Below are 12,228 nucleotides of genomic sequence, written 5' to 3'. Positions count from 1 at the left end.
AACCCTAACAAAAACAACACTGACTCACTTCAAACAAGTCACTAATGTTTGATGGGTTAGGTCCTCTTTTCTGGGCTTCACTGAAAGAGAGGCTTTGTCAGGTTCCATGTCTTTTCTCTGAAGATTTCCAAGTCTTGCATCACTGCCTCCCATGACATTAAAATCAAAGACAGAGAGAACTGATTGCCACTATTCTGGTTGCCTACAGCCAGCAAATGGAACTGGATGTGTCATTAGGTACACAGTTAACAAAACCTTGAAATAACTATTGAAACCTTAAAACAACTATTTCATAACATATACTGTATAATCAACAGCAATGGAATAAATTCAATAGAAAGCATTCTATGGACCCAGACTTCTTGGGAAATCAACTGGATCCCAGAATGGATATGAAGCTGGGCAGTTTGAGGTTTTCCACCTGGCTGCAGAGATCTATCATTGGAGCCCCCAAATTGTGCAAACTTATGAAAAATTGATGGATGCAGGGACCACTAAACGTGAAGGGTATGACCCCTTCTTGACAGCTAAATCAGTCAGGACACAGTGACTGTTTGGAATGTGTCTGATTTTTGTGCTGGGAGCATCAGCATTGAAAGTCCCAGACCAACATGGAGAGGTTGGTGGATTTGGTTTCTCCACACCTTCTCCACCATTTGAGGAGATAGGTGACCACAACAGGTCTGCACAAAGACTGATTTTCTGTATGGCTATATATTTCTTGAGCTATTAAAGATCTATCACCATCTGAGTTTGCTGTTTACTTTTGGCACCAGGAGATCTTGGAATAAAATCCTGCCAAGTTCAGTTTGTAAACTCTCTCTACAGCCTGCTGGGAAAGTAAAGCATTGATCTCCTTGAGTAAAATTTCTGCCATCTTAGGATTTACCAGAATCAGTCATAGATGGGGAAAATAAGATGGGAGGGAGTTGGATCAACAAAATCAGAAGCCTTATGAAACAACCTGGGTTACCCATTCGTTTTGCAGAAAAAGGTTGATCCAAGATTGCTGAAATGAACAAGTCTGGATCTAATAGGTAAATTTTAGGCATGTGGTCATGGCAACAAGTTATTGGCAATGTGTTGGAAGGCATGGGCGGAAAAAAAGCTTGGTTTCCTTTTCTCTTTATTAAATTGCTTCTAAGGCTGTGGAGTCTGTGAATATTTAAAAATGGGTTCTGGCTGAGAATGGTGCTGGTGAGCCATCTGTCTCTCCAGCTACAATCATCTCTCCATTATTTCAGAGATTGATGATGACAAAAAGCTGGAGAAGGTGTAGGCAGAGCTGGAGGGGCAGTTTTTGCATTGCCTACTTCCACACATCCTTGATATGGATGCCAAACAGCAGTGACAAATCAACAGACAATAAGGGTAAGGCTAAATATAATGTGACTTCAGTGATGATGTCCAGAGAAAGGTGTTGTATACCAATAAATCAATGTTGCAAGAAGCCATAAGAGCACAAGTCCACAGAGTAATGCACAAAACTAATAATCACTTTGTCACTGCAGATATAGACTCCCATACATACTCACTGCCTGAGAAAGCTCATCATGATGCCAAGTCAAGCAGCTGTGATGATTGCTCCATGTTCTGCAGTTTGTAATGTGATGTGATGTGATTTGGATTTTTAACGTAGCTTTAACAATTTTTCAGTCATATTGCTACGATGTCTGCAATGTGGCAGTTTATAGTGATGTCTAGCACTGGGGCATCATGCTGCAGACATGTAGCATGATGTCCCACCCAGTCACATTATCCTGACACCGGGCCGACCAGTCCTAACACTAACCTCTTAATGCTGAGCGCCAAGTGAGGCAGCTGTTAGTACCGTTTTTGTAAGTCTTTGGTATGACTTGGCTGGGGATTGAACCCACGACCTCCTGCATCCTCTGCAGTTTGTAAAAGATATGGTGATTGACCATACAGAATTGTGGGATTTAAATGTTCACTGCAGCAATGTTCTTATCAATGCTCATAACATCCACAATGAGTCGCGAGTTTCTGAGTGTCTGCAGCACCAGCATGGTGAAGATACTGGTAATAAGCGTTCTCAAAAAGCCGGAGGAGAGACAGAAGAGGGGTGATCATGATCATCCTCAACATCTATAGAGGACTTGACCTTAAGAGCCTGACTACAACACCATTGGACACTCAGGCAGAGCAAAGATCAAGCAAATTCCTTAAATGAAACTCTCCATCCTGTTGTCTGATCAATTAGAGTCTACAGATTGAGGTTTTACACATACTCAGTGTCCTAATTTGGCATTGCTTTAGTGTCTGTGTATCACACACCCACTGGTATGGAAGCAGTGCTGTCATCCCAGGGCATAAAAAGTTATTTCTCAATCAGATTCATGAACAACATCAGGCCCGCTGGTTTGGTTGGTGGTGAGGCTTCCAACAAGGTATGTGTCTGGATGGATGAATGTGATGCAGGCGAAACTGCCAGCTGGATGGTTCTTTATAAATTAGGCTTGTTGACTGGTTTGTGGCATCCTATAAACTGGCCTCTGGTCTGTACTTGGTATGTACAACCAGCTAAACTGGCTGGTTGGCAACCAGAATAAAGCACTGTCAAAACATGTCGGTGAGGTCACTATCATGCACCAGGCCTCTGACTTAAGATAATAAGACCAATGCTCAGACAAATTACAGAACTTGTGACCTTTGGGCAGGCAAAAATCTGTCAATTACAAGTCTATATTGGCAAAAGATTATGAGCACGGAGATAAAACTACCCAGAAACAAATAACTTTCAAGCCATCTCATAAACAAGTTTTCTCTTCTGCATCTTGAGCAATGATTGTTGCAGGTGCAGCATGGACACATCTGACAACACCCAATTCTTCATCTATAGCCAAATGGACTTAACAGTAGCAGATGGCATGGCTCAATGAATCTTGGTATGGGGAGATGCCATCATGTGTCTGCCACTATACAAGCAACAGACATTATGCTAAATGAATCTTGGTATGGGGAGATGTCATCATGTATCCGCCACTATACAAGCAATAGACATTATGCTCAATGAATCTTGGTATGGGGAGATGCCATCATGTGTCTGCCACTATACAAGCAATAGACATTATGCTAAATGAATCTTGGTATGTGGAGATGTCATCATGTATCTGCCACTATACAAGCAATAGACATGCTCAATGAATCTTGGTATGGGGAGATGCCATCATGTATCCACCACTATACAAGCAATAGACATTATGCTCAATGAATCTTGGTATAGGAAGATGCCATCATGTATCTGCCACTATACCAGCAATAGACATTATGCTCAATGAATCTTGGTATGGGGAGATGCCATCATGTATCCACCACTCTACAAGCAATAGACATTATGCTCAATGTTGTTGTTGTTGTTGTTGTTGTGGGCTTTAACGCCATTTTGCAGCACATTATAGGCTATACAAGGCGGCCAGTATTAATGGTGGAGGAAGAACCAGAGAAAACCCCGGAAAGAACCACCGACCCACGAGAAGCTACTGGCAAGCTTTCTCACATACCCACATTGGCTGAATCTTAGACTTGAACCGCCGCAGACAGAGGTGAGATGGCAGTGATCCGTAACGAAGAGCGCTTTAGACCACTCGGCCACTCGGGGCCCCTTATGCTCAATGAATCTTGGTATGTGGAGATGCCATCATGTATCCGACACTATACAAGCAATAGACATTATGCTCAATGAATCTTGGTATGGGGTGATGCCAACATGTATCCGCCACTATACAAGCAATAGACATTATGCTCAGTGAATCATGGTATGGGAAGATGCCATCATGTATCCGCCACTATGATAGCAATGGACAATCTTTCTCTTTTTCACTTCTTGCAGCACCACAGATGTTACTAATTTTTTTACCATGAACTGCAAACACTGTCAGATAATGTTAATACACATTCTGTGCTGTTGAGGCAAATGACTGTCCTTGCCAACTATAAATTTCTTGCATTTAGTATAGTTTATCATCAATAAATGATAAAGAAGGGAAAATAGCACAAATGTTGTCAGCGAAATTAATAACTGCACTGGTTATCAATACAAGTGAGAAGTTCAGCTAGTGTTTGCTGTAAAAGATGTACAAACCAAAAGTATCAACAATACACTGCCAGCCTCACCATGTCAGATTAATGAAATCCACAAAGTACCAATATTAACAAAACAAAAAAGACTACCAACCCTTACAGAAACCCTAACTAATAAAAATTCCATAACACTGTTTTATCAATGGGTAGAATTAAAACAAGTATTGATGTATAATGGGAGGATGCAGTGCATTACAGATTGAACTTCACTAAAAACATAACGGATGTCACGGGTAACATTAAATGCACCACACATTTTTGTGGAAAAGGATAAAAATATTGCCAATCCTTACTCATCCATTAACTTGTCAAAATGAGTAAAAGAGTGGATTTTACTTGGCCTTAAGTTTGTACATAAAAAAGTCTAATATTCAAGCCCTTGCACCTCTTTACAGCCCCTGAGGTTAAATTACTATTGGAATAACTCTTTCTCCTTCAACCATCTTTCTGAGTTATATTTTCTAGATCTAAACTTTTATTTCTGTAAAACAGCCTTGCAGAGTAATTCAGATTTACAAGGACACCAATTTACATTGCTGACAGAGAATTTGGAACGTGCATTATTCCAATAATATGCTGAATTAACAGCCAACACACCAGTTACACAATTTTAAGTATAAACATGTCATAAATGTCCCTCTTACACACCTTGACCTTGTGGTATGTTAATTATGAGCAACCCGTTTGGTTTCTTCATGCAAAATTTTTTAAGTTACCGCTGCAGAACTCTGTTACTGCTGCAGAACTCTGTCATTTTTTCAAAATGGAACTGAGCACAACATTTCTCCAAAAACGAGTCCAATATACAAAAAAGTGAAAACAAATTTGAATAATGGTACTGTAATGGCACTATGTACAGTTAATTTCCAGAAACCATTTCTCAGGAGTCACTGTGACTTTCACAAAATTTGGTCAAGATACAAGATGTACAAGTAAAGTTATTCTGTGGAAAAAGTTTTCTTCCTGATAGGTTTCTTCCTTGTTCAAAAACCAAAATTGTAACAGCAGATGGTGGTTAACTCAACTTGGCAGAAATGAAATAGGGAACAGACGGATGCTGGATGAATAGAAGAACAATATCATAACATAAAAAGTTCTGCCTTATGAAACAATAGTTCTTCAAACCAATGACTTGAGACCTCTGTTGGTGACAGGAAGAACAAATCAAATGCAGAAATAAACAAGAAACCAATTTTTTTTAGTAAAATGTTTCTTCGGTGATGTTTATCCAATCAAGTAACTTGGGAGTACTATTACCACCTTGCAAATCCAGCCCTCCCAAGTTAAATATTGGAGCTATGGGAGCTAAAAGTTGCCTGCCCACATTGGTGGCTGTCAGAGAAAATTATCTCTTCATATAAGGATTAGTGCCAAATCCCATATGTACTTCAGTTACTAGTGAAGTGTAATGCACAGTCTCCAAGAACAATGGAACTGTGAGGAGGCTGGGAGGATGTATTCATATAATGATCAAGTAACTATTATCAAAATAAGTATATTTTACTCCAAAAAGGGAATAGTTATCCTCAGATGCAATTCTTGTCATGACTGTTCTAACCTCATCAGCCAAAATATCACAACTTCATTTGATCTTGAGTTAATTCTTTGTATGCAAAGCTAACAACCCATCATACTCAGGACAACAGAGCCCGCATTGTGATACCGACCTGTCCCTCTTTCAAAGATAAATAAAATAGCTCCCTCTTTGTACTGGCTTGATTCTTTTTTCATACCACTTCAAAGCTCACATTGGGTTCTGTACAGGACTGTGAGCTGAAGGATCATAGATGGAAAGAGATTTCATCCCCCAAAGAACGATTGCGCATTAGAGAGAGCCTGTTCCTGGTGTAGAAAGCAGGGGCAGTCTTGAATGATACTAATTCATATGAACAGAACATCAGATAGTTCCAGTCAACCAACAATGCATGTCTTTTGCTGATCCTGTATACTGATCAGATGGTGCCTTATTCAAACATGTTAGAATCCAGGAATTTCCACTTGACCACAGAACCAATACCTTCAGGAGTGCCAAATCAAAATTTACCAAAGATCAGAAGTCTTTGTTCTGTTCTATATCCTCTCTTCTATTATGATGCATTGTGTCAGAGACAGTGGAATAGTAACTTCCCCTCGCACATTATCATACTGGTGGGCCTTCCTGACCAAGTGATTTTTCTCCACCACTAATTGTGAAAACTGTCCTTGGGTACTTGTTTAATATGATCTAATTGTGCAGGTACAAGACATCTGGGTTTGGATGAAACTCCAAATTGTTTGAGCAGATGAGGATTTTCCACTGCCAGATTCATAAAGGTGTTTGTCCATGATTACTCTACATGTGGGGAGCAATCAGGATAAGCTGGGACTCTGGTTCTCTTGCCATTTTCAGACTCTTTCCAATCAGAGGTTGTGAAGGGTAAGTGTAGGCATCCAAACTATTCCAATCTATGGAAAGAGTTTTGACTGTTCAGGCCTTCAGATCCAGGACTGGGAAGAAAAAGGTTGGGAATTTAGCATTCCACCTAGATGCAAACTGAACTACCAATGGCTCATCGCAGCAGGTAAACTAAGGGATGAAGCAAACATTCTGTTTGTATTCGTTGACTCCTGTGGGACAGCAAGTGTGCCAATACATTTAGTCTGCCTGGAATATGCCCAACTTGCACATGGATTGATCACTGATGACACCACCAAAACTAGGATGCAAAGGTTTGGGGATCTGGCTCTACCTTGCCTTCTGAGATCATTCACCACAGTGGAGTTGTAAGAGAGCAGCAGTACACCCTTTCCATAAAGCTTCTCCTGACACCAAAGAAATGGTTTCAGTATGACCTTCATTTCTAGGGTACTGATATACAGTAGACAGTCCTAAGAAGTGGGCTACTTTATGCAGGCATGATGATGGTACAGGATATGCACTGCAGTCTGCTGCTGCTATGAACAAGCCCAGTGGGCGATGGAATTATTAGGATGAGAGATGGTTCTTCACAAGAACTAAAGCCACCAATGAAATTATTTTCAATGTCCATTCCTGAGAGAGACATACTCTTTACAGATGCATCCATACCCAGGTGGGTTAAATACTGAACTGCCATGATATCAGATTTTTACTTGCTGTCAAGGAACCTCACTGTATCGCTGAACTTCCTGAAAGAAATGTAAATTGGGACATGTCGATAAGCATCTTGCAGATCTATACTGAATGCAAAATCTCCCTCCTGAATGGCGTTTAGAACCCACATTGTGGTTTCCATTTTGAACAATGGTGCTGTATGAAACAACTGCAGGTGCTTAGGTCTATGACTGGTCAAAGCATACCATTAATCTTTGAGACAAACAACAGTCCCAAGTAAAAGCCTGATGAATTTGTGTTGTGAACAATCTCTACAGCGATTTTCTGAGAAAGATTGTCTATGTCTCACAACAGTATGTCTGCCTTGAACAGGTCTTTGTGGATATGTGTAGCTGAAGAGACCCTAAACATTGGGAGTCAAATTCTTTTCCATTCAACAGCAAAGACAATGCTAATGACATTCTTGTCTGCGTGTAAATATTCTCTGCTTTCCCTTTCTGTTTAGACTGTGCACCCAATACTGAAGCCACTTACTCTCAATGTATATAGTGCATATTTGACCTGAATTTCCTAAGTGGCAATCAACACATGCCAAATATGGTAACAGGAATGCTCCCAGAAATTTATCATAAGGTGAGGAGAGGCAAATTGCCCATGTCACAAATATAAGGGGCAGTAGAACAAAAATGACAGACAGGAGGAAATGGCCATAGCTCAATATTTTTAAAATCCATCTTTCTTCATGTTCCACTCTGTAAAACATCTACTGAAGTCAAAATCTTTAAAATACATTGCCTCAATTTGTACAAGCAATAATCTGTAGACTGTTTCTGAGTTTAATCTGTTAACTGACTGTGTATGAATACTATTCTGTACTGAGAACCCCCTTTCACAATCTGCTGTCTGAAGGGGCATATACATAGCTAACTTAGCCAGCTGGAACAAATTTGAAAACTGTTCTTTATGATTATTGTGTCCAATTTTCCACAGCAGACAGATACTGTGTTCTGGATACCTTTTCTCCAAAATAAGATTTTTTCACTAACATAAGTTTTGTCAAAGTTTAACTTTCTTGAATTAGCACCCTGCCAGATTTAAATTTCCATAATGCCATATTAGGATCTTAAGTCCATTAATGTGATAGTCTACTTGTTCAAACAGAGCTATTTTGATCAAATAAATAGCTTTATGTCTTAATTTCATTTTTAGATTCTTATTTATTAGATTTATCCTAACCTTTATGCTAGGGTTTTGAAGCACATGATCCTGCTGTGCTAACTTGTGACAAGAAAAGAAACGAAAAGTGCAATCTACTTTTAAATTGAACCATGCCATCTGTTTCAGTCCATCCAGATGTACACTGACTCGGTTTGTTTTTTTTTTATATTCAAAATCACTCACCGATTTTAACACTTTCCTAGCTCCAATAATCTGATATACTTCCTAACTTTAAAAATAAAAATTGCCTTTATCACTATCATCAGCCAGTATTTGCTGAATGAATTCATCTAAAGATGAACCACAATGGGACTCAGCCATTCTGGGTCTTCTAGACAGCCCATATTATAAACATGCATTTGTGAAACTTCCTTGATGCAAGGTTAAAACTAAAAGAGAATGCTTGTTATGGGCCTAATGTGCCAATCAAATTTAGTTTAACAACCATTCATGTCAAGCAAAAGAAAACAAATATGTAAATAGTTACAAAAAAAGATACATTGCAACAAGCACTACAATATTTCTAAAAGTTTGACTTCCTGTCACCACAAGTATTGCTCAGAGTATATTTTCATATGCTCGACCTGAAACTGATTTGCAGGAGTTATCGCATATCACTGTTTTCCAAGTGTGAGAATTTGTGCTAATTTTGCACAAATCAGGTGATAATGCACCCTGGGCTACTGTCCATGCCCTTCCAGCATTTACACTGCTTGCATTTAGTCCTGCCATATTTGAGACTCTGTACACAGAAATAAAGCAGACAATATTTAAACAGATGTAGCCAGCCAAGCATTGTTTATAAACTCATGCAGTGGACACTGAGTTACTACAGTAAATCTCAAAAAATTACCTGTAATGCAAGGGCCCAAAAGTAGGCCTACATAGGTTAAATCTCTGAAGTGTCGCTACATAACCATGAAGTGGATGCTGTGACTATTAGCTATCTATAGAAAATTTACCCATATGTATCTGAACATAAGAGTAATTTTATACATAGTAGAACTGGGTACCACAATACATTTTGTACTGTGGTATTTCTGAACATACTGGTTCCTCGATACATACTGTGGTATGCCGCAATAATGTTAGGGACTGCAAAATTCATGTTTTAGGGCTAGGGCCTGACAGTGTTTTTTGTGCAAATTTTAGTCTGTTAATAACTAGAATAAATATCATGCTATGACTTTTAACAAAATATATTATATCCATTAGATTATCTGAAGAAAAAAACAAATGTATTCTTGAGATACAAAAAAATCAACTCAAAAGAAAATTGCAGTTTTAATTAAAGAACAGATAGAAAAACCTTTTCTCAAATAGAAAAGAGTATAAAACAGCTGAAAATATTGATGAAGTTTACTTTCTTAAAATGAGTAACTCCTCCAACTCGCTCTAAAGTGGAATAGCAGAACTCTTGACATTCGTTTGTGAAACCTCTCATGAGGGTGCTATTTTGAAGGAGTGGAAGCAGTAAGTAAGTACATGTGTGATTTGGTGCCAGGGAAGATCAATGTCTGGCTGCCACCTATGAAGGCAAACAACTTTTAGCACCCATAGGTAAAAATTTAGCTTGAGAGGAATGGATCTGTGATGCAGAAATAGTACAGTGACCCTGCTATAGCATGCTCCTTTATAACACAAATTCAGATAAAACATGGTTGTGGTGTGGCTCCCGAAATTTCATATAGAGGTATTTTTCTCATACAGAAAAAAAACAATCTTTATTAATAGCATGAAAAAAACAAAAAGAGTGTTATCATTTTGGGGAAGAGATTGCATATGAAAAATACAAGATGATCGTGGCATGGCTCCTGAAATTTTATATGTATTTTTCTCGTAAAATGTTTATTCAGGGTTCGCACAGGGCTTTGCCACTGTCGCAAACTGTGATTTTTTTCCTTATTGGCAGGAATATATATACCATCTGGCGATTTTTATTATTATTGGCAACACTGCCGAATCCTTTTTTTCACAAATGTACCCAGATAAAATAGTTTGCTGAAATTCCAAAGAAAACAGATACCTTTGAAACACCGACTGTTATGAAAACGTACATAGCAAATGAGAAGAAAAAAATCAGTCTCAATCATGCAATACAATTATTTGATGTTGCTGCCACAATAAGAAATGGGCATTTGTTTGGTTCTCAAAAGCTGGCCTTTGCAGTGACTTCAATAACTCATACACCATTCATCCAAGAAAGCCAACTACAATTTCAATAAAAAACCAAGAACCTTTCTTCCAAGGAAGTCAGTACCAAACTTAATTAAAAGCAATGGAATCTGATGGAGTGTTTCATTTTCCAATGTGCCTGGAATGCACTTCCTGTGCCGTGAAAGTTTCCGTTTTACAGGAAAAAAGTTTATGCTTACGAACGCTATCTATGGCAGATTAAAACACAAACTAACTTTTACTGACTTGGGATGTACTGAAAAGTAAATGTGCTTCATCATTCGTTACTTGATTGTGCTATTTTTTCCCCACTGAATTCAGACCTATATGACCTGTGACAAACTAACTGAATATTTTAAATCTGTGTGTGTGTGCATATTTTCGATGGAATTACTTGTATTGTGGAGTTCATGTATGTGATGAGATTTGTGGGTGAGTACATGGTGTTGATACTCTATTCATGCTATACATTAGACATGTATATATAAACAGATTATACAAATGTGTACCAATGCTTGGTTCTCTGAATAAAGTAAAATATTATATATGCCTTCTCTGTTTTCACTACTGGCGTATTTCTCATTTAACATACAACGATTTAAGATGGTAACTGTGCCAATGAAGCACATATTTTTGTGCCCACATTTATTACTTACACACACACACCCCCGCCACAAATTTGTTTCAGTACATGCATCATTTTCTTCACCTAACTAACCTGGTTGCTTATAACACAGTTTGGTCTATAACACGGTCAGGTTCTATGGCTTCCAACTACCATGTTATAGCAGGGTCACACTGTAATCATATCTTCTGAAGAAATGCATTCATGCACTACAGACAAAAACAGACTAAGTAATGAATCACCTGTGTGCATGCTTGATATTGACCTAAATGCAAAACTTATTTGGGAAGATGGTTGGATGTAAAAATGCACATGGGTAACATTATATCCCCCCCCCATCAATGTTCTGTACAAAAGGGGACATGCAGGTCAAGTTCATTTCAGTTTGACATGCTGTTTGTGTGATAGGAGTCATACTTAAACATTCCATTTAAATCTGCTGAGATCAATCTGACCGGTCAGTCTTTCCTTACTTCAAATCAGCTTAAGGTCAAGCTGCAGGGGACCAGATTTCACAGGAATGCAACTCACTTTTGCCCCATACTATAATGGACCATAAATTTGTCTGACATGCAGAAGTATTCACAGCAAACATACAGAATTATAGACAAGGATTTGATAAACTGGGCATTTTACTCCCTGGATTAGATTTAATTGTTGTTTTTGAAACTCAATGGGATAATTTGTGTTCTCTGAAAAACACACCCTTACCATTCGGGCGAAGTCTTAACGATCAAATTGTTCATGATGTCTTTCTGAATTCATCAAAATGCTTAGTGATCAAGACAAATTCATGGTGTGTTCAATTATATAGCTCCGTTCCAGTGCAAGTATTCTCAAGTGACCAACAAATTCTATCATTTAAAATAAGCGCAGATATCAGGAACTTATACTGATAACAGTTTATACAGATTGAAAATGCCACCATAAAATATAGGCTGTGATTAAATAGAGAACTATTTAAATGATGACATTTTTTAACTAATGCTTAAAATTAAATTTTGCATAATTTAACACATTAAAATATTTCTTATGC

The 12,228-nt window shown here is 38.3% G+C and overlaps 1 protein-coding gene across 3 annotated transcripts in view; it reads right to left on the bottom strand.

Annotated features, from left to right (window-relative positions):
• The window catches only part of LOC149805927 (epsin-2-like), a 112,168-nt gene that overhangs the window by 27,676 nt on the left and 72,264 nt on the right, over nt 1–12,228 (bottom strand). The window lies entirely within an intron of this gene.

The sequence above is a fragment of the Sinohyriopsis cumingii genome, chromosome 2, assembly GCF_028554795.1.
Source record: "Sinohyriopsis cumingii isolate HCF-2022 chromosome 2, ASM2855479v2, whole genome shotgun sequence".
Lineage (NCBI taxonomy): Eukaryota > Metazoa > Mollusca > Bivalvia > Unionida > Unionidae > Sinohyriopsis > Sinohyriopsis cumingii.
Note: the sequence above shows the minus strand (reverse complement) of the source record. Positions and strands in the feature narration are given on the sequence as shown.